Here is a 21355-nt window from a genome sequence, read left to right on the forward strand (position 1 = left end):
TAAGGCATGCCCTCAGTGTGTGCATTAAGCTGTGCCCTATAGGGTTAATGAGGTTGAGGCACAGGGGGATGGGCTAACCCCTATATCCCAACCTTCCTCACTGCAGGCCTGGAGCACAGCCAGGTAGTATATTTGGGGAAGGGCCCATCCCACCCAGAAGGCAGTGGTTTGGGGCACACATGCCCACCCCAGCCCCAGCCTGGCCTACTGTCCAGCCCAGTCCATCTGTCTCTGGACAGCATAGGTGTATTATCTGAGAGCTCCTGGTGTGCCCTAGGCTGGAACTACAAAGCCGTCCTTGAATCAAAGCCTCCACCCTTGGCATAACCTCTCAAGGGCCACAGGATGACCGGCACATCTTCTTGGAGGCACGGCATCTGCCTGGAACCAGGTCCCCAGCAGACAAAGGAACCCAACAGTACCTTCTCGGCTTCTCACTCAGAGGACCACAGGAGGGACCTGCAACGAGATCAGCTGCACTTGACCAGGTTCACTTTCTTCTCTGGCTCCCTGCTGTCCAGGTTCCCGACTGCACCCTCTCCCCTTGAGTCTCATGGCCAGAGGAACTGAGGCAGAGACACTGTCTCACCTGAGTGTGTCCTGGGTGGGCCTGGTGGGGAGCGAGGCTCCAGCAGGAAGGCCAAAGAGGTGACCATGGGGTGGCTTTGGGGGGAACAGGCAAATGGCCTGTGGGCCACCCCCCCCCCCACCTCTTTGGTCCAGTCCTTCTAACCCTCATTCTAATGTCTCCTCCCTCACAGCCTCCTCAGAGTTCACAAAGAAATCAGTGTTGTTCTATTTAGTGCCAAAGAGCAAACATTTATTCAAAAAACTTTAAATACTTAGCACGTGAGAAAACAAAACAGTAACTCCCTCAGTGGTAAGAGCCAATGTGTGCCAAGCTGGGCACCATGAGGAAGGACCTCAAGCCAGATCTGCCCAACCCCAAACAGGGCTGCAGGAGGTACAAGGGGCACTTCTCAGGGCACTGGGGAACTGAAGCAGCCACAGGGAAGATTTGAGGGGGGCCCAGGGGGAGTAGGAGAGGTCAGCACATGAGCACCACAGTCTGGCTTTGGCCTGGAGGTGGGTGGGCACTGGATGGACAGAGCAGACCCAGGAGCCAGTATGCTGGTCAGGGTCAAAGCAGGTAGCATCTGACTTGGAGAAATGAGGGAGTGAGGCTTTTAGAGGGGAGCGAGGGGTGGGGACATTCAGGCAATGGTGAGGAGATCGATTTTGGTGGTTTGCGTAGGCGAGTAGTAAATGAGGGCTCAGGGAGCTTGGGGACGTGTGTTGGAATCGGCAGTTACCAGGATATAGAACTGGGCTTTAATCCCACAGATAGGAGCAGTCAGAGATCCTTGGGAAGAGCAGTTACAGGAAGAAAAGGGTCATTGAAGCCTGATAGTCTTTAGTGCAGGGTGGAGGCTGCACTGGCAGAGGCTGTAATAGTCGGGGGCAGTGGTCCAGGCCTGAGGGTTGGGGCCAGGAGGAGAGATGTGGCCAAGGTCGGAAGCACAGACAAGGGAAAGGGAGACCGAGGGACACAATCAGGACAATTTTACATTAAAACTAATCTTATTCCATATCATAGTCAGTTAAGAGAAGGCAGACAAAAGAAAGACAGGGAGAAAGACAACAGGGGCTAGAAAGAGAGCAGGTGACCAAGGAAGGGCCCACAGGCAGGAGCCCAGGAGGTGGGGGCAGCTGGGGAGGGGACAGTGCCCGCCCACTCAGCCAGGCTGCAGCCCCAGATCTTGCGACCCCTGGAACATGGCATGGTTTATCTTCTGTAGATGTTAGTTAATTTCTTTTCTGGGTGTAGAAGTTTTACAGGCTTATATTCATAATTTAACTAACAACTACAGAAGTTAAGCTGCTGTAACAAATTGCCACAAACTGAAGAGGCTTAAAACAACTGACATTCATCATCCCCCGGTTCTGGAGACCAGAAGCCTGATATGAAAGTGTTGGCAGGACCCCACTTCTTCCAGAGGCTCTAACAGGATTTTTCTTTGATTTTTCCAGCTCCTGGGGTGCTCCAGATGTCCCTGGACTTGTGGCCACATCACCTCATCTCTGTCTTCATTTCTTCATTGTCACATGACTTCTCTTCTGTGTCTGTGTCTCCTCTTCTTTCCCTTAAAGGGACACCTGTCATTGGATTTAGGGCCCACCCAGGTGACCCAGGATGTTCTCATCTGAAGATTGTAATTCCATCTGCAAAGATCCTTTTGCAAATAAGGTCGGTCATAGGCCTAGGCATTAGGACATGGACATGTCTGGGGGGTGCACTATCCAACCCACTACAATGTAGAAAACTAAAGCATGAAGAAGAAAATATCCACCTCCCCAGACGCCACTATCCCAAAAGGCCAGTAGTGGTATTTAAGCATATTTCCTGTGCCCTTTTCCAGTACATTGTAATATAGGGGGAAAGGTCCATATAGAATTTTACATTTCATATTTTGAATTGCCCTTGGCAAGGCATAATTTACATACAACACAATGCACAGATTTTAAGGGCAGTTTCATGGGTTTTGACAAATGTATGCACTGCTACCCACCACCCCATCAACGTACAGATGCTTTCTTCCTGCCCTTGGCAAAAATCCCCCAGAACACCATGCCCTTCCCTCAGTATTATCACGGCCACTTCTCTTCTCTTCCGACCCCCCCCCCCCACACCGATTGTTATTCTGAGCCCACCCCGCTGATTGTTGCATGCTGCAAGGTCTTCCATCACTCGTTCTCTCCACAGTTACGTGTTGAGTGCCAACTAAGAGCCAGACACCATGCTCGATTCAGGGCTCAAGGGTAACAAACATAGACACAATGTGTGCCCCCTTAGAGCTTAAAATATGGCCCAAGTCACCAGGACCCGACTTGACTTAGTCATGGTTCTGGCGCTAGGCAAATAACTCGTGTCTTTCTTTCTGGTTATAAACAATGCTGTGAGAATCCATAGGTTTCGTGCACTTCTGTTTTCTTGAGGATGGCTTATCAAGAGTAGGATGAACAGGTCCAAAGGTGTGCACTTTCTCAAGGACACTGGCAGACTTCTTCCCCAAAAGTGGCTCCAGACCAGATTCTTAGTGGCCACACCCTCCAGCATAGAGTATAAAATGTAAAGACCTAATTGTTTTGCTTTGTGTTTCTTTGATTACTGGTGAGACCATTTTTTCCCATACATTTGTTACCCGTTTGGATTTTCACAGCTCTGGACTACCCGTTTATGACCTTTGCCAATGTATCTATTGGGAAAAGACTGTGCCCTAGGAGAGGGTCATTTCAGTCCCTGGGAAGGTCTCCAGGCTGTGTGACCAAGGCCCAGGCGAAGCCAGTCGCCTCCTAGATCTGGGTTTCCTTCAACCCCAGGCACTCCTGACAGGCCACCCCAGCTTCGTGCCAGGGAAACAGCTCCTGGCTGTTTCCCAGGGGCCATCCACTAAGAACATTCTTACTGCAGTAGCGACCTTGAGCGCAAAGCAAACAAGGAGAATTGTGCAGATCTGCTGTCAATATGACGATGTGAATGCTAACTGCATGGATTTACTAAGCTGCAGGCCCAACCTTTGGGTACCAAGACCCTCGTTTGCAGTCACGGAAGCATAAGAGCCATGTGGAGGCTCTTGAGGCCGACGGTCAGCAGCTGGCAGGGTCTGGCTCTCAGGGCCCACAGAACTGCAGATCAAAGAATCCACGTGTTTAATAAACAGATGAGGACTCAGCATGTGAAGGGGAAAAGGAAGAGAAGGGGGAGCCGCTCCTAGATCTGAGTTGGCAGAGGCAGCAGGCTGAGGCTGGGCCTGATTCTCGCCCTCGGGCGCAGGACATTGGACACCCTGCTTGTGCAGCAGTTCCCAGGCTCCAGGGCCACCGCTGAGCACAGGGGAGCACTGCCGCTGCCATCCACCCCCAAACAGTGTGGGTCTGGGCAAACTCCTCTGACAGAGGCCAAAACCAGGGACAGGGGTGGGACTGGAGACACCAGGGTGAGTGCACAGTGAGCCCTGAGAAAGGAGAGCAGCTAGAAGCAGCCCCAGCATGTGGCGGTGCTTACTGAGCGTTGGCAGGAGGGGGCTGGGCTCCCTAGGGCCAGGATGGGAGGCTCCAGCTGGGTGGTGGTGCTCCAGCCAGGGCAGCACAGGGAGAAGGGACGCATGCCTGGGAGGCAAACATCTCTGCAGGGGTCAGCCGGAATGCTGGGCTCTATCCCTTCCAACCGCAGCCCCAACCCCCATCACTCTCAGGGACCCTTGTTCTTTCCCCCAAAGACCTTCTGTCACTAACCTTATAGCCCACCTCTCCCCACAGATCACAACCCATCCAAATGTAGCCTTAAATAAAGCAGATGTTTTTCAGCGACATTTCCCCAGCACCTAGAAACTTCCTGACATAGAGTAGATACTCAGTAAATACTTACCAAGTGAGTGAAGAACAAGGCAGGGAAGCTTGCCTGTAGGACATCAGACCTATAATCAAGCTATAGAGACCAGGATGGTGTAGCATTGGCCAACTGGAGGGACAGAGAGCCCAGAAGCTGCCGTGAGCAGGTGGAAACCTGGTGCACGACGGACTAAAGTGCAGATCGATGAACAGTGCCAGGGAGCTGGTTATGCACATTTAAAAAGTGAAATTGGATCCCTACCTTAAGCCAAACACAAGGAAGATTGTTTCCAGATGGATAAGCACTTGTATGTGAAAAGCAAGACTTTGAATATCTTTAAGCATTCAAGCCCAAGAAGCGTTGGTCAGGGAACAAAAAGGGAAATCATAAAAGGAAAGGCTCACGAATTCCACTGCATCCCAATTGAGAACTTCATCCAGAGACAAAGACAAGTCCTCAACCAGGAGAAGATATCTGCACACACAGGCCAGGTGGGGTCTCTGCAGAGAAATCCCCAGGAACTGGCTCAGGCACTAACAGGATGCCCGCTCAAGGTGGCCAGAGGCCGGTGTTCACAGAAGGTAGCTGGTATGGCGAGGAAATGTGCAAGAAGATGGCAATTTTATTAATAATCAGGGAAATTAGAAACAAAACCACAGTGAGAGACCATGTAATACTCACCATATTCCCAAACAGGAACGGCCAGGGCCGCACAGAGCTCGCTGCAAGCCGCCCGGAGCCCGTTCACGCTGCCTCCTGACCCTTCAAGTGGCTAGGCGCACAGGGCCTTCCTTCCATGGTCTTCACACGCTACATACACGGTGCAGTGCAGTCTTGCATATGTGACAGTTTTTTAACTAAATAGAAAATATCACTCTTCTGATTAGAGAAAAATGAGTTGAAAAATAGGATTCAGATCTCCAGTCTGTAGATTTTAGGTATTTTGATTCCTTTTCCTTAAAGATAAGGGTGATGTATTTGTACACTTATTCTCAATACTTGGTGCACAATAGAGACACTGAAAAGAATGGAGAATAAACTCCTCAAAAGGCCAAGAGGGGGCTGGAATCCCACTGTCACCCAGTGTCTGAGGGGTGAGGGTCTGTGGGGAGAGGGGGCTGGGACCCCATTACCACCTGAAGGGGCCTCTAACATGAAGGTTACAAAATTCCTTGCACATGAGTGGCTCTTGGGGATTGAGGGTGCTCTGGGGGTTTTGGGGTGAAAAGGCATTTTTCCTTAAGCAGCAGGAGGGAGCCTTGGGGATAGGGCAAGGAGGGTAAGGAGCCAAGATTCCTCTTTGCACACAGGGTGGAAGTGACATTAAAACCTGCCCACCCCCTTCCCAGTGCAGAGGGTGTCAGCTGGACCCCATGGTTCCCCTTGCCCCTAGGGAGAAGGAAAACAACCCCCAGGGGTCTGGTGGATGATTCTCTGAGAACAAGTCTCCGGGCTGGGTCCCAAAGGCCCTGGAAGGCTCCTTCACACATTGTAAATCCTGGGGCTCCCAGTGACACAGGGGAACAGGGGACCCCTCCCGACACTTTGGAGAGCTGAATGGAGAGCAGGCCTATTGCAGGCACAGGAATGGGGAACCCTCGGAGTGGGTGTGGGAGGAAGGTCAGGTCCCTACCAGGCCCACTGATGTCCCCACTCCCCACTGGAGGACCATGGATGCAGGTAGGCAGTGACCTGACAGGCACCCAGCCTTGCTTCTCCTGGGCCTCAGCAGTGGCCCCCGTGGTCACACATCCATGCAGGCCCAACACCCAGGGGAGAAAGCAGCACAGGCAGGGCAGTCACTATGGGGACATGGCAAGTGGTAGAGATGCGAGCAGCATGACCCCTCCATGTCCACAGTCTCCTGGGGCAGCGACTCAGGCAGGTGTGGGGACCCTGCCCCTCCTGCCCCCAAGACTGAGGACAAGAGTGCATGTTGCAGACACAGTGCAGGCACCAGAGCCACTTTGGAACTGAGGTATTTAATAACAAAAGAAGGAGTGCACAGCCAGAACCAAGGGCATGAAGGGGGTAAGAGGAAGAAGCAAACCCAAACTTAACAACAAGTGGTAAGGAAAGAGGGAACAGAGAAATGGGGGCAGGGCTAGGCATCACACTTTCCAATTAGCCTTTGGTGGTGGCACTCGGGGGAAGGTGACAGTGACAGTGAGCATAGTGTGGCTGGAAAAGGGGCCAACGGGTTAGTGAGCAAAATGTGTCTTGTAAACATAATGATTTGTGTTTAACATTTTAAAAGATCTCTCATTTTAGGTCACAATGGAGAAAAACCGTTTTGATAGTGTCCTCAACTTGAAGGCATTGGGGGCGTGAGGACAGAGTGCAGAAAGGCCACCGCTGGGTCGGGGGTGTCTGCCTCCTTTCTCCCAGTTGGACCTCGGCCTGACTCAGAGTGGCCAGGCCTGTGGGGCGGGGTCCCAGCTGGGCCTCAGCCCAACCCTGAGATGGAGCCTGCTCTCCCACGTCCTGTGGCCTTTGTGTGTCGCGGTCCCCGGCGTGCAGCCCCTGACAGCCCTTTGCTCTGGGCCAACCCCCTGATGACTGGACGCTGGCCTCCTGGTCCCTGCGCCTCGGTACAAGGCTGCCCAGCCCTGGCTTTCCCCTTCCAGATGCTGGGTGTCTCCTCCTTTGGTCGTCAGCTTCCGCCAGTGTTGTCAGCCCAGGGGTGCCTCCCTCAGCCTTGCCCGATCCCCTTGCTGGGCCCACGGGCACTCTCCCCAGTCACAGCCCCAAACTTGTGTCCACTTCCTGAGCCAAACCCAACCGTTCTGACCATCCCGGCGGGGCGGCGGGTGGGGTGAGGAAGTCATGCTGATGTCAAGGTCGTCTTCCTCCGAGCTCCTCTTGCTCTGAGCCGCTTGCCCCAAATTGCACCCGACACGTCAGGGAGCTCCTTCCAGCACCTGGCGGACCACCTGACTATCCCTTCCCGCTGTGCGCCCTCTTGAGGGACCTGCTTGGACCCTCAATGCCCTGTAAAAACTCATGCACACAAATCAGGTCTGACTTGCCTGGAAATAGGGAAAACCCAGCACTGTTTTTAAAGGCCTGGGGAGCCTGGACCACCTCCTGCTCACCCCAGGCCTGCCCACCCTCCAGACAGCATCCACGATTGCGCCCTGTGTTGGCAGCACCCGGGCTCCTCACCTGCGGCTTCTCTCTCACCCCTTTCCCATCCGGCTGCTCCCCCTTTTCCTTTCTCAGCCAGACGTTCCCTGACCTTGCTAAACAGCCAAGTGCACTCTCAGGAGTATTACCAGCAGGGCCCCCCAAGCCTCCACTTCTGAGTCCCTTTCACCCAGAGTGGGCAACAGGGAGACATCCAGGGCCAGGACAGAGTGTGTCCCCAGCCCTGTGCCCGGAGAGACCAGGACTGGGAAATGGAACCAGCTGACCGACCACATCAGGCCCCATGCCTCCCACACCCCAGTTCTCACCCACAAGTCCAGGGAAAGTGTGCTGACCATCTGGATGCCCCAGGCCTGTCAGCCCTGCAGACACCTCCCCTGGACCCTCCAGGACCCAGGTTCCCAGCCGCGCACAGGAAGGCAGGAGGCCCCCATCTCTAAGGCCAGTCCACATCTGTCTGCATCCCTTTGTTCTATCTACCCTCCTGTCCCAGTCAAAGGCTGGTGGTGGCTGCGTGGACAGTGGGGGTGGGTGTTTGAACTTCATGTGGGTCTCTGCTCCAAGTTTCCAACAATTTAAGGAATGCTGGAGGCCCAGGGTCAGAATGTAAACAACGCTTCGTCACAGAATCAGTGAGGGCAGTGACCTCCCTGTGAACTGCAGCGTGTCCCTGACGCCTCAGACGACCATGTGTGTCTTTTTGGTCTCATGAAAATATAACAGCTTGGCTCTTATAAATGTGAAGTTCATGTCTTAAGCCAACAACTTTCAAGTTCCAGAACAATTGCCTATTTGCATCATTTTTCTCATTTTGTTTCTTCTCCTCTTATCAGTGCAGCTTGGATGACACAGACCACATCGCCTTGGCGGGGCGAGGGTCGACGACATTGCTGGGACTTCCCTCTGGGCCCCGGACAGCAGCCCACGCGCCAGGGCAGGCAGCGCCTAACCCCAGAGAGGCCGTGCTCCCGGCCTCGGCCCAGAGGCACCCTGCACATGTCCGAGCAGAAAAGGAGCGGGCTTCATAGAAAGGCATTCCCTAGGAAGAAAGGGAAGTTATTCAAGATCTGGAACGAGAAACAGAAGCTCAGATAGAAAAATATACACATAAAGGCACACGGAACGTTCGCTGAGGATGGGGCGCAAGGCAAAGGAAAACAGGACTTTGGCCCACTGCGGACTTCCAGACCGCTTCCATTTTTTGAGCGTGCTTATCCGTTCTTCATTTAAAAAGCTAACGCAGGAAGGGAGCGATGCCAGGCCTGGCGGCTGCGTGTGTAAGCTGAGGCGTGTGCCAACTGCAGTGTGTGTAAGCTGATGTGTGTGCCGGTTGCTGCGTGTGTAAGCTGCTGCGTGTGTGAGCTGCGGCCTGTGCCGGCCGCTGCGTGTGTAAGCTGCGAGGTGTGCTGGCCGCTGTGTGTGTAAGCTGCAGGGTGTGCCAGCCGCTGCGTGTGTAACTTGCGGGGTGTGCTGGCTGCTGCGTGTGCCGGCTGCTGCGTGTGTAAGTTGTGGCGTGTGCCGGCTTCTGTGTGTGTAAGCCGCGGCGTGTGTAAGCTGTGGCGTGTGCCGGCTGCAGGCCCTGACGCTGCCCTGAATGCCTTCTCCCTGGCCCCAGATGGAGACCCCCTCCTCCCTGCAGCTGTCCCCACCCACCTTCTCAGGAAAACCCTCCCTTCTGTCGCCCCAGGTGGAAGGGTCTGGGGTTGGGGCCTCGACAGTGTCAGCGTCCTCGGGGGAGCCACCTGCCCCTTTACAGGAGGAACTGCCCTAAATCAGAGTTGGGTTTGACTGGAGGGAAGAAAGGGAGTAGAGTGAGTTCTAGAACAAGGGTCATGGCTCCAGGGGAAGGACTATTTGAGTTTCCTCTCTGTCTGCTGAGGAGGACCCCCTCCCTGTCCTTTAGGGACGCTGGTTCGGGGCCATTCGGTGTCTGGAGGGATCTGACTGCTCAGGCTGGCACTTTTGGGCAGCGCTTTGTGCAGTGGCCCAGGTCAGAGCAGAGGCATGACTTCCTGTGCGAGCCCCTGGGGTGGGACCACGGGTCCTGATGCACAATGTGCCCCACCCTGGAGAGGAAGGACCCAGTTGATGGTGGCCAGACAGCCAAGGGGACCATCACTTCTGTCACCGTGTGAGGGACACAGGGGAAGCTCTGCTTCATCCCCACAGAGGCGGGGGAGAACAGCCACATAAGGTGTGAGGGAAATGGGGCACTCCTACCCTGCTGGGTCCTGGAACCCAGAGCAGGTGTGACCCACAGAGGGTGAGGGAACCAGACTGACCCTCACTCGCTGCTGACCCCACCTGGGCTGCCGTGGGACTCCAGGAGGACAGCACCTGGACAGCTGGGGACCATCACTTTGGCTTCACGCAGCTCTGACTCCAGACGAGACCCCCAAATATTCCCAAGCAGCTCTCAAAACTCAGGGTGACTAAGAGCTCTGGTCCCACCTCCCTCTGTCTCTTCCCTCGTCTAGCCGTCAGACGATGGTGATTCTTACCTGTGAGGTTTGGTCTGGAGCCATGAGACATGTGTGCAAGCAGCAATGACACAGAACCCAGTGGTCAGGGACCTTAGGGCTGCAGACTATAAGGACTTTGACTCATTATAGTTCATTACAATTAATTTACAAAGTTAACAGAAAACACTGTATGAAACATTAAGTCGGCAGTGTGGAGACCAGGGATCTCGATGAGGTCTCCAGTCTTCAAAGTCTCCAGTCTCTGAATCTGGGACGATTGCTTGAGGACCCAACCTTGCTGCATGTTGCATGACACCCTTGGCTGTGCTCCCATGGCAGCTGACATGCAAGCCTGAGACATGTGGAGAGCCAGCCTCCAGACCACCACTGCTCCAGGCACACTTCTTTGCCCTGCCTGCTAGTCCCAACCCCCACCCTGCCCAGACCCTCACCACTACCCCAGGGCCCCACCACTGCCCGGACCCTCCCCACTACGCCAGAACCCCAACCCTGTCTAGACCTTCCCCACTACCCCAAGACCCCAACCCTGCCCAGACCCTCCCCACTACCCCAGGGCCCCACGACTGCCTGGAACCTTCCCACTCTTCCAGGGACTCACCCCTGCTTGGGACCCTCCCCTCTAGCACACAACATCCTGGGCCTCTCTCTGTGGGGTGGGGGGTGGGGTATTTTGAGCCCAGGTCTTGGATAACAGTGTTAGTTGACTGAGTGGACAAGGCTACCACAGGCAGCCCAGACCTTGGGATCCTCAGGAGGATCTGTGAGTTCCAGGTGGAGGGGAGCGAAATTTTCCAGTCACAGCAGAGGAGGGGAGAGTGATTCCAGAATAGTCTCCATGTGATTCCAAAGAGTGAGGCATTAGGGCCCTTCAGCATCCCAGACTAATCTCTTGCATTGGTTTGGATCCGCCTCAGACATTCTTAGGGGGTAAGTCATCTAACAGAACATCGTTCGCCAGGAAAAGTGCAGCCTTGCTTGGGGTGACTGCCACTACCCTCCAATCCCCCATGACTCCCCAGCTCTTCAACCACACAAGTAACAGAAGGGAAGTGCTAGTGAGGGACGGGAGGGTGGGGCTTCCTGCCTGCCATCTGAGCAGGCTGGAGTGGACCCTCCCCCGTCCAGGCAAATCCCCACTCTGTCATCATGGCCAGAACCCCACCACCACAGATGGAAACTTCTGGATCTTCAGCTTGGTGTTTTTCCTTTTGAAGGAATTGTTGTCACCCATTACCACATAGCATGGTATTTTGAGTATGACTGAGTTTAACTCCCTGATAAGATAAGATCAGTTGTCTGATTAAATGAAGCAAGAAGGACCATGGCTTGTATTTGGGTCACTGCTGCTTCACATTTTGCACAAGCTCTAACACAGCTAAGAAACAGTTCAGGCATCACTGTTCTGACAGAAATCACAGCACACGTAGAACAGACAGGACTCTGTTCATTAAACTTGCGTTTTATGGATGTAACTAACACTGAGTGACCATGTTTCTGCAGAGAACCCCTCTCCACGCCACATGTGCCTGGACGTGGCTCTGTGTAAGCGCCTGTGGCCCACAGACTTCAGTTGGGCATGTCCTGTTCTATTACACTAGTGACCTGTGCACAGCAGGGCTTCTCATGAGGGCTGAATGACGAGGGCCTCTGCTATCCAGACTTACTCTCACCGACCCCACGTGACCCAGATGCCTGGTCCCCTCCGTGGGCACAGCCTCAACTGAGGGCCACCAGGGTGGGCAGTTTGCCTGGATTACACTGTGAAGACATGATGCTTTTTGGTCACCACGACAACAAGTCCAGCAGGGGATGTGGGCTGGCTCTGTCCTGCCCAGATCTGTGCCTTTGGGGTAGAGGTGGGGGTGCAGAGGGCTGCGTGCCCCCCCCCCCCACAGCTGCTAGAGAGCCACACACCAATGTCAGAAGCTGGCTAGGGAAACGGTGTTGGGTGGGAGCTCTTGCTGACTTTCTAGAGACTCCTGGCAGAAGATCAAATCCCTTGGATATGTTGGTGGCTCTAGCCTCTAACACGTCCAAGAGGTTTGTTGACCATGGGTTGGGGAAAGGAAGGTAGAGAGACTGTGAGAGCCACCAGGAGGAGAAAGAGGGACTTTGGAGAGAATGACCACCCTCGCCTGTTCCACAATTTGCCCAGCACAGGCCCTGGTGAGCAGAGTGTGGGGCACAGCAGGTGTGGGGAGATTGGGCAAGGACTGCAGAGGGCCGCATGGACCCCCGCAGGCCTGCAGACTGCAGGGCTGTAACTAGCACCCCTGAGACACAGCTACACGCACGGCAGACTCACAGAGAAGCAAACCAGGCACTGACAGAACAAATGCCACAAGCAACCTGATCTAGGAACTAAACAAACTGTGTGTGTGTGCAGCTCGTCCTAAATGAACACTAGCAATTTATGAGCTCTTCTAAGATCGTGATGCCCCTCGACTGACCTGCAGAGCCGTGGGGACCCTGAGAGCAGCACCAACTCCACCCTCCGGGTGTTCAGGGCTCGGCTGGGCAGACAAGGCCATGAAATGCTTCATTGCAGTTCGTGACAGACACTTGAGAAGGCAGAGTGGTCCAGTCGAAGAAGCCGTCACTCTGCCTGGCAGTCAGGAAGTCAGACGCAGGGACTCCGGAGCAGGTGGTATGTGTTCCCAGGTGAGCAATGGCAGAACGTTGCCGGCGGGAAGAGGCGGGGAGCACCCTCATTTCTGCAAAGTAATCGGAGCCAGAGAGAGTGGGGAGGAAGCAGGAGCTTCACCTCCAGTCAAAGACCTACACAGCAAAACTCTGACCAAAACCTGGTTTTTCACCAAGATAAGCATCTCGCCAGTGATGCCACGTGGTGCCCCTGTGAGCACCAGATAACGTAGCTCTTGAGATTTCAAAACACAGATAAGTAACTTGGACATCTTGTCCTCTGAATGTTCCTGCTCAACTTGCCCCAGGGAGGAAAAGGGGACACTGACTGTCACTGCAGGGGTGGCGGGCAGTCATCTGCCACAGGACCTCAGGGAGATACCAGCTCTCTGCAGAGCGGGGTCATGACAGTCAGGACAGGCCTACATCTTGGCACATGCCTCACCAGACGCTCGGGTTGGAACCCGCCTACACACCTGCGGGATGCTGGTGCGCAGGACAGGTGGCACCTAAAGCGCGTGGAAAACCGGACTATAAACAGATGACAGGGGTGCCTGGGTGGCTCAGTCGGTTAAGCATCTGACTTCAGCTCAGGTCATGATCTCACAGTCTGTGAGTTTGAGCCCTGCGTCGGGCTCTGTGCTGACAGCTCAGAGCCTGGAGCCTGCTTCAGATTCTGTCTCCCTCTCTCTCTGCCCCTTCCTCTGCTCATGTTCTGTCTCTCTCTCTCAAAAAAAAAAATGAATAAACATTAAAAAAAAAAAAAAAGAATCCTGAGGGTTTTTTGTGCCAACATGAACAGATGACCAAGAAACAACATTAACCTAAAAAAACATGCATCCTTTCTTTTAAGTTTATTTAATAAATCTCTACACCCAACATGGGGTTCAAACTCACAACCCCAAGATCAAGAGTGACATGCTCTTCTGACTGAGCCAGGCGCCCCAAGAAACATTCATCCTAAGTGTGAGCTGTGGTTAGTGATTTCCTTCCAAAGAGAACAGGGCAGAAAGGGGAGAAAACCTAACTCCGCAGTGGAGGAAACTGGCCTCCACTTGCTCAGGAATCTGCTGGCTGTGGGGCCTCAGTGGCTGGTGGCCATCTGAAGCTCGGCCACCCTATGCCATTGCCCACATCCCTCTGCAACGATCCAAGTCGGAGAACCCAGAGTCTGGAAGGGGTCGGGAAGCTGGACAAGAGGAGGTGAGCAGAGCGAGCGGCCACAGGCCAACACACAGGCACCACACGTACTCGTCCTGGGTCCTCTCACCGTTCTGTGCTAGGGTCAGGAAAACCACAGCACGGTGTCCTCGGAAAACTCTCGGAACCATTGGTAAATCCCAGTGCAAATGTGGTCACCATGAGGTTCTGAGGTGAAGGGACCCTCTCTCGACTCCCCCCTTAGGTCCGGAATCTGCCCCTTCGCACTGTGGCTCCTCTCTCCTAAAGTGGCCTAAGACACAGCTTGCAAGGTTGTTGGGAAATCAGAGAAAGTCTCAGAGGTGGTGTCAGTCTTACGAGAGAGTCATATCACAACTGGGGGTTAATGGACAGCAACACTGAAGCTCGTCGCTAGGGTGTCCACTTCCCAGAAACACGTGTTCCACCGGCACATGGCCAGCAGTTCTGTCTAAGATGTCTCGTGATAATAGTAAGACTCAACAGATATGGGTCAAATGAACAAACACTTCATACAGTTGTTCTGGAACCCTGGATGGCCTCCAGGGCCTTGGTGGTCAGGTGTGGGACCACCCTTAGGAGGGTCACCCCCGGAGCCCACCCTTACCAAGCAGCTGGGGTGGATGTGGAGGCCCGACTGAGCATGGACCCCTGCCCCAGACAGGGGGCGATCTCGCTGACAGGAGGAGTCACAGTGACCACCCCCAGCAAGAACTTGGGCTTCTCCACCAGGACAAAGGCCCAGCCCCCACCCACCCCAGAGGAGGGTGGGCAGGCCAGGACCCACCGTGGAGCCGCTTTGGGGAGCAGGACCCTGAGCAAGCAACGAGAGGAGTAACAGGGTCCTGCCCGGGAGAGACCCAGCAGCCCCGTTATCGCGGGCAGCTCCTCAAAAGACATGCGATCACTGGCTGAGCATCCTTCCCTCAGGGTCTGCGAGGAGCCCCCAGGCCTCGTGTCTGAACATGCCACAGACCAGCAGCCACACTCGGGGCCTGGCCACCGTACACTCCTGTCCGGGGAAGCAGAGCAGGGCCGCATGTCCGCACCAGCGAGGGCAGGAGCAGCCTCGGTGGGCAGCATGCTCCGTTCTGAGACTTCTTCCTCCCTCATTTAGTTCACTTCTCTTAAGTAATGAGAGTGGTAGTCTCTGGTTGCTTGCTTTATTTTTTGAATTTTTTGGCAAAATCAAAAGGCCATTAGCTTCAATCAGTCTTCAAATTGTAGGAGGAATACTTAACTGGCTGATGAAATTCAAAGCCAAAGAGCTGGTTTTCTGGATTCCTGGTTGAAGCTTGTTCCCCCCAAGGAACCAGATCTCACCTGTGCAGCTGGGAGGGAGGAAGAGCCAGTTATAAACCACACAACGTAAAAGTCTGAGAACCAGGCTGCTCCCATAGGAATAGATGCCCAGGTGCCCATTAAACCAGGGTAGTGTTACTTGCAAGGCAACAGGCTCTGGGAAGCTACGTACCTTCCACGAAGCTAGAACTCCACTTTCTTTACAAACACCCCAAACAGTGACCCTCGCTGTTTTGTCTACTGAGATGTGAAGTGGGATGAGCCACAACCTCCTCCTATGTGATTGACCAAACCCAAGCCAGCTGGTAGGGGCCGGTTGCAGTCATGTCTGGTCCTGACCCAAATATTCCACCATCTGCTCTGAGCTCCTGGAGGTGACACGAGCTTCCAGTGACTGTCATGCCAAAGGGTGCAGATACAGGGGACGCACATGGAGTCTGATGCCATCAGTTTAGCTCAGAGACCTGGGGTCAGATGTGGGTGCGGGTCCAGATGAACCACACAGCCCTGAGTGGCCCCAGTCACATCAGTCACTCCATCATCTTGTCCTCAGTTTCTGATCTGTGAAATGGGGACAAGGGGTTGTTTCAAGGAGAAGACCTCCCTGGCACACTACCCAGGCCTGACTGTCCCCTGCAGCAATGGGTCCAGCGGAACATGGGATGGAAAGTGGGAGCCCAAGCGGTCCTTTCTGCATGAACAATGAATCCATTTGAAGACCACTTAAGGAAGCCCTTCTCAAACTGCATAGAATCTAGTGAAACCTTTACTTACTAGCCCATGTAGAGGTGTGGACAACTTCTAACCCTGCCCCAAACTCCTAGAGAAATAGAGCTTCCTGCAGGGGCCCCAACCCACCCCCCCCCCCCCACTAAAAGGACTAAGGTCAGACCTGTGCAGCCCACCCAGTGCCCACCGGCCCTCCCCTCTCAGGCTGCACTGCAGGGGCTCTGCCCAAGCAGGGCTCAGCCCCGGCTCCACCTGCTGCACGTAGGGGCGAGGGGTGCAGCCCCATCCAAGGGTACAGGCAGGGATCTGGCTCTCCTGGTGTGACCTGTGCTGCCCGCCCCACACAGATGTTTCCTGCTGATGCCTGCACATTTCTGCTTTAACGCACTGCCTTCATGGCACTGAGCACAAGCTGAGAATTATGCCGACACAGCCCGTGTATCTCACTGTGTTGCAATTTATTCTCTCAGCAAATTTCCAGCTAAGGCCTCCAGAGCCACTGAGACTGAGCTAGATTCAGTTCTCCAAGGACCTGGGCTGCCCGGAACCCAGGGGTGCGGCAGGAAAAGCGGCTGGGAGTGACGCATCGAGGGCCCAGGGGAGTCATCTGCTAGCAAGTGGTCTGACCGCAGTCATTCAGATGTGAAATTGCCTTTTCACTGAAATATTCCTGGGCCTGTTCAGGAAGCCAAAGGGCTGTGGCTGGCTCTCCTTAGACGCTCTTTCTTCAGCCCTGTCCCCACACAGGTGGGAAGCTACAGGTCCCACGCTGGTTTTATTCTGCTCTGGGTATGGCAGGAGGTGAGAGTGTGATGGCCACAGGCCCGAAGGAGGGCACTGCCATGGTGGAGGTGAGCAGGGGGTGCCCATAGAGGCAGGTAGGGGCACTCTGCAGGCTTGTTCTCCTGAGTCTGACCCCAAGGGTCCCCGGCAGCTTCCGGATGAGGCCCACCTTCCTTGGGCTTCCCCAGATTAGCTCCAAACACACACCTGTCACCATCAGCTCTGCCTGGTTCATTGGTGGAGCTCCAGTCAGCTGGTCTTCCTGCACCTTCGGCCTTGATCAAAACCCCCAGAGGTGTCGCGTCTGCCCAAGCCTGCCAGGGGCTCCACATCCCACCCACCTGAAGGCTGAGGTCTCTCTGGAGCTGCACACCCCTCCAGTCCCAGCCCCAGCCCCTAGAGGTGAGGCTCCTTGGCCAGACTGTTTCTCTGCCCCCACCCCGAATGTCTCAGTGAGACGTCCCCACACACACACACCTCCCCTGCTTTAATGGACTACACAGTTTTCTTATTTATCTGCCTCACAAATATGCACAGCACCCTAGAATGTAAGCTCCAGGGGGGGACATCAATGTTCGAATGTATTTATTATGGAAATTTTCCCCAAAAATGCAGAAGTTGAGAACAGCGTCATGAACCCCAGCACCCCCATTACCCAATTTCAGGAATTACCAGCATGTGGCTGGTCTCTTATCTCTGCCCCACTCCCTCCGTGGACTACAAAGCAAATTCCACATATCACCTAACTTTTCTGTAAATGCTGCTGGAATAAGGGCTTTCCAAGACTTTCACCACAATACCATTATCACCTAAAAATTTACTAACCTTGGAGTTGAGTAAATAGTCAATGTCCAGTACTCCTGGTCGTCTCCACCTCGAAGGGTCTGTAAACGGCAGTTTGTCAATAGGTCTCAACTATACAAACCACACTGTCTCCCTCTTTTTCTTTTTCTTGCTGACGGAGCTGGGCTGTTGGCTCTCCAGACTTTCCTGCATCTGGCTTTGGCTGGCTGCCTGACAGACCCTGGTCAGCTTTGTGTTTTGGCAAAAGAATGTCCTCTGCGGGGCTTAGGGCCTCACTGCCCTCACCCTGCCTGCTGCTGGCTCTTCCTCTAGGAAGCACCTTCTTGTCAACTGTTGGGTTACAGCTTATCCAGGAAAGGCAGGATAAAAACCTGCTTTTTGCTTTATTTGTGCATTTCTAGAACAACAAGAACAGTGAGCGTCTTCCAAAGGCAACTGGGAGCTTTTTTTTCCCTTTTTTTGTTTTTTGTTTTTTGGATATTTAAGAACTCCTGAAATGTCACTTATTTAACACGTTTCAGCCCATGTCTTCTTCCCTTGTTCTTTTTTATTCCCTGTTGCAGATTTGAAAGCGCTTTGGCCGCCACTTTCACCGGGGGGGGGGGGGGGGGGGGGCGGTGACAGGCATCATCCTCCCTCCTACTCCTTCCGCCTCCCCAGACAAAGCGAAAGAACGTCTTCCCGTCCCCTGCCACACCATGGTAGACAGGGACACACGTCCTGCAGCTTCCCCTGCTTCCTTTGTGGGAAGGCTCTAGCACTCAGAAAGAGAACTTTCCACCTCCTCTTTTAAATCCAAAACAGTCTAAGAGCTAGGCTCTATGGCGTAGCTTTCGAGCATCCCCATCACTTTGGTTGGACACGATGCCCCCAGCACAGAATCCCTCCTCTGCTGCGGACTTGGGGCAGGGCCACACCCCTCCTCCTCTGTGCCGTGTTCCTGTTTTCAGTTGCGGTTCTACCTGGACTTGGGCTCGGCAAGCTTCCTCTTCCTCTTTTCCTTCCCCTTTGACATCTGCCTCTCTCTGCTTCTTCAAACAGCTTCATTGAGAGAATTCAGGCACCGTAAAATCCACTCGTCTGAAGTGTACAACTCAGTGGTCTTCAGCACGTTCACAGAGTTGTGCACCCGTCACCCCTGTCTAATTTTAGAGCATTGTCATCACACAGAAGGGAGACGCTGCACCCCCAGCGCTGCTCCCCAGCCACCCCCAGCCCCCGGCCACAGCCCTCCTGCCCTCCCCCTGCGATACCCCTTCCCGGGCCCTTCACACGGACAGAGCCCTACAGTATGTGGTTTGTGTCTGGCGTCTCCCACCGAACACACATCAGGGTTCGCCCGCGTGCTCGCGCCCATCAGCGTCTCATTTCTTTGCTGAATGATCTTCCATGGGGTTGATGGACCGTGTTTTGTTTATCCATCTGCGGACGAACATTTGGGTCGTTCCTACTTTTCAGCAATTATCAATAATGCCATATACAAGTTTTTGTGTGGACATACGTCTTCATTTCTCTCACGATTATGCCTATGACTGGGATTGCTGGGTCGTCGTGTGTAGCTCTGCATTTAATATTTCAAGGAGCTCCCAGTTTTGTACAGCGACGCAGCATCCCACAGCCCGCCAGCAGCCTGCCGCTCCCACATGTGCTCTGCCCGGCGGCCTGCCTTCTCCCAGACTAACCCCCAAGTAGGGGCCTCCCCCTCAGGGGACCCGAGCATCCCTGCTTCTCTGACTTTCTGCTGGGCTCCTCTGCCCTCTTTCTGCCCTTAGTCCTCTGGGGCCTCTGGGAGCTGTCTGCCAGTCCCGTGGCCTCCGCACAACCACAAACATATTCTTATTTCTTTATTAAAATAATTAGGCATGAATATTAAGAACATGGTTTCAGGGACACCCACGTGGCTTCGTCGGTTAATCATCCGACTCGATTTCGGCTCGAGTCATGATTTCACCGTTTGTGAATTTGAGCCCCGTGTTGGGCTCTGTGCTGACAGTGCGGAGCCTGCTTGGGATTCTCTCTCTCCCTCTTTCTCTGCCCCTCTCTCACTCGCATGCCCACACGCATGCCCTCTCCCTCTCTCTCTCTCTCTCTCTCTCTCTCTCTCTCTCTCTCCCCCCCCTCCTCTCTCTCAAAATAAATAAACTTTAAAAAAGGATCCTGCGTTTATATCAAAAGCACCATGAAGGGTCGCCTAAGCAAGCGTGAGCGAAGGTTCCTGTCATCTGTACAGACCAGCACAGGTGAGCACAGCTTCTTCCCCTCAAGCCCTGTTTGCCTGCTTCACGAGGACTGTCTCTCCACACGGCTGGGGTGTAGACACAAGGAAGAGCCCTGGATGTGGGTTATTCTTCCAGTCCGACCCGCTTACACACTCCAGCCTCCAGCCCTGCTGTTGTGAGGCATCTCCCAATCTTCCAGTCTTCACTGGCTCTTTGTCATACCCGTGCCACACCTGACCACCTCCTACCCCATTTCCTCCAGAACAAAACCCAAACCTCCGTGCCAAGCCTGCTGACTAGCTGCTGCTGCTGCAGAACAAGACACATAACAATATTGACCATTTACTGGCCTCGCAGTTTCTACGGGTCAGGAATTTGGGAGCTCCAGGCTCTCGAGAGGATAGGGTCAAGCTGTGGGTCCAGGTTGCCCATTCGTCTGGAGGTTTGACCCGGGCCGGTCTCCCCTGCTCTTCACATGGCTAGGGGCCGGGGCCGTGTGTCGGTGGGAGGCCTCAGACCCACCCAATACAAGCCTCGAACAGGCTATTTGAGCCTCCTACGACATGGCAGCTGATCCACGAGGAAGCTGCCCTTTCTCTGACCTCGTTCCAGCGGGCACAGAGCGCCACATCCCACTCCCTACTCTGGGATCACTAGGCCTAGCCCACGTCCAGGGGAAGGGAATTAGGCTCCACTTTTTGGAGGGAGTGGTGTCCATATGCAGAAACGTTCTAAAACCATCAGGCCAGGCACCCGAGGCCCTCACCACATCCCGGTTGCTTAAGGAGACTCGCAAGGAACATCTGCATGTTGGAGCTTCTAACAAATCCCACAGGTAAGAAAAGTGTTCAGTTTTGTTCAATTCCTATGAGCGCACAGAAGGCACAGCGTCACATGTCAAGGGCCAGGCTCCTGCAGACGGCAAGTGAAGAGGCAGACAGGCGCTCCGGGGCAGAGCTGATCTGTGCATACAGATGCCCCTGACAAATACCGACTGAGTAAACACCTCCTCGATAAGATGCTTACTTCCCTCCGTGTGTCCAGATCAGATTCCTGAGTAGGGAGTGTCTTGTAGCAGAGATTTCCAGGCCTGTCTTACACCCAGTCACAGTGCCAGGACTTCATCGCCAGCTTTGACCCCGGCATCACATGGGGCTTCCCTGAGAACGTACGACACAGCTCAGTGCAGGAAATACCCACATGCAGACCCTTCCTGACTCCTCTTCCCTGTTGTCTGTGGGCCAGGCTCACAGGAGGAGACCCCGTGCAGGGTGAGGCTATGAGACAACTCACCATTGCCACTCATGGGGTAGATCTTCAAACCAGCCCCTCGACCTTGGGCATTAGGAAAAGTGGGACTGTCTTGCTGGGTGGGACCAAGTGTTGGCCTCTCTGCTTACTGAGCTAATTTCTGGGCTGTGAGTCTTAAGGTTTTCTTTGTCACTGCTTCGGCATCATCCCATGACCTTCTGATGCTTTGGTACCCATCTTCCAAGTCTAAGTCATCATTCCAGAAGACCCATTCCCCACCGCACCCAGCCTGTTCCAGACGGTACCACGTGTCTGTGTGGGCCTTGACAGTGCTTTGACCATTTATCTGTATAGACATCCTCGCAGCCTGTCTTCTCTGGGCCAAGCCCTCAGTCCTGCCCAGGGTGACCACCATGAGATCT

The sequence above is a fragment of the Panthera pardus genome, unplaced genomic scaffold (genome assembly GCF_024362965.1).
Source record: "Panthera pardus isolate Hobbes unplaced genomic scaffold, ASM2436296v1 HiC_scaffold_3, whole genome shotgun sequence".
In the NCBI taxonomy this organism is placed as follows: Eukaryota; Metazoa; Chordata; class Mammalia; order Carnivora; family Felidae; genus Panthera; species Panthera pardus.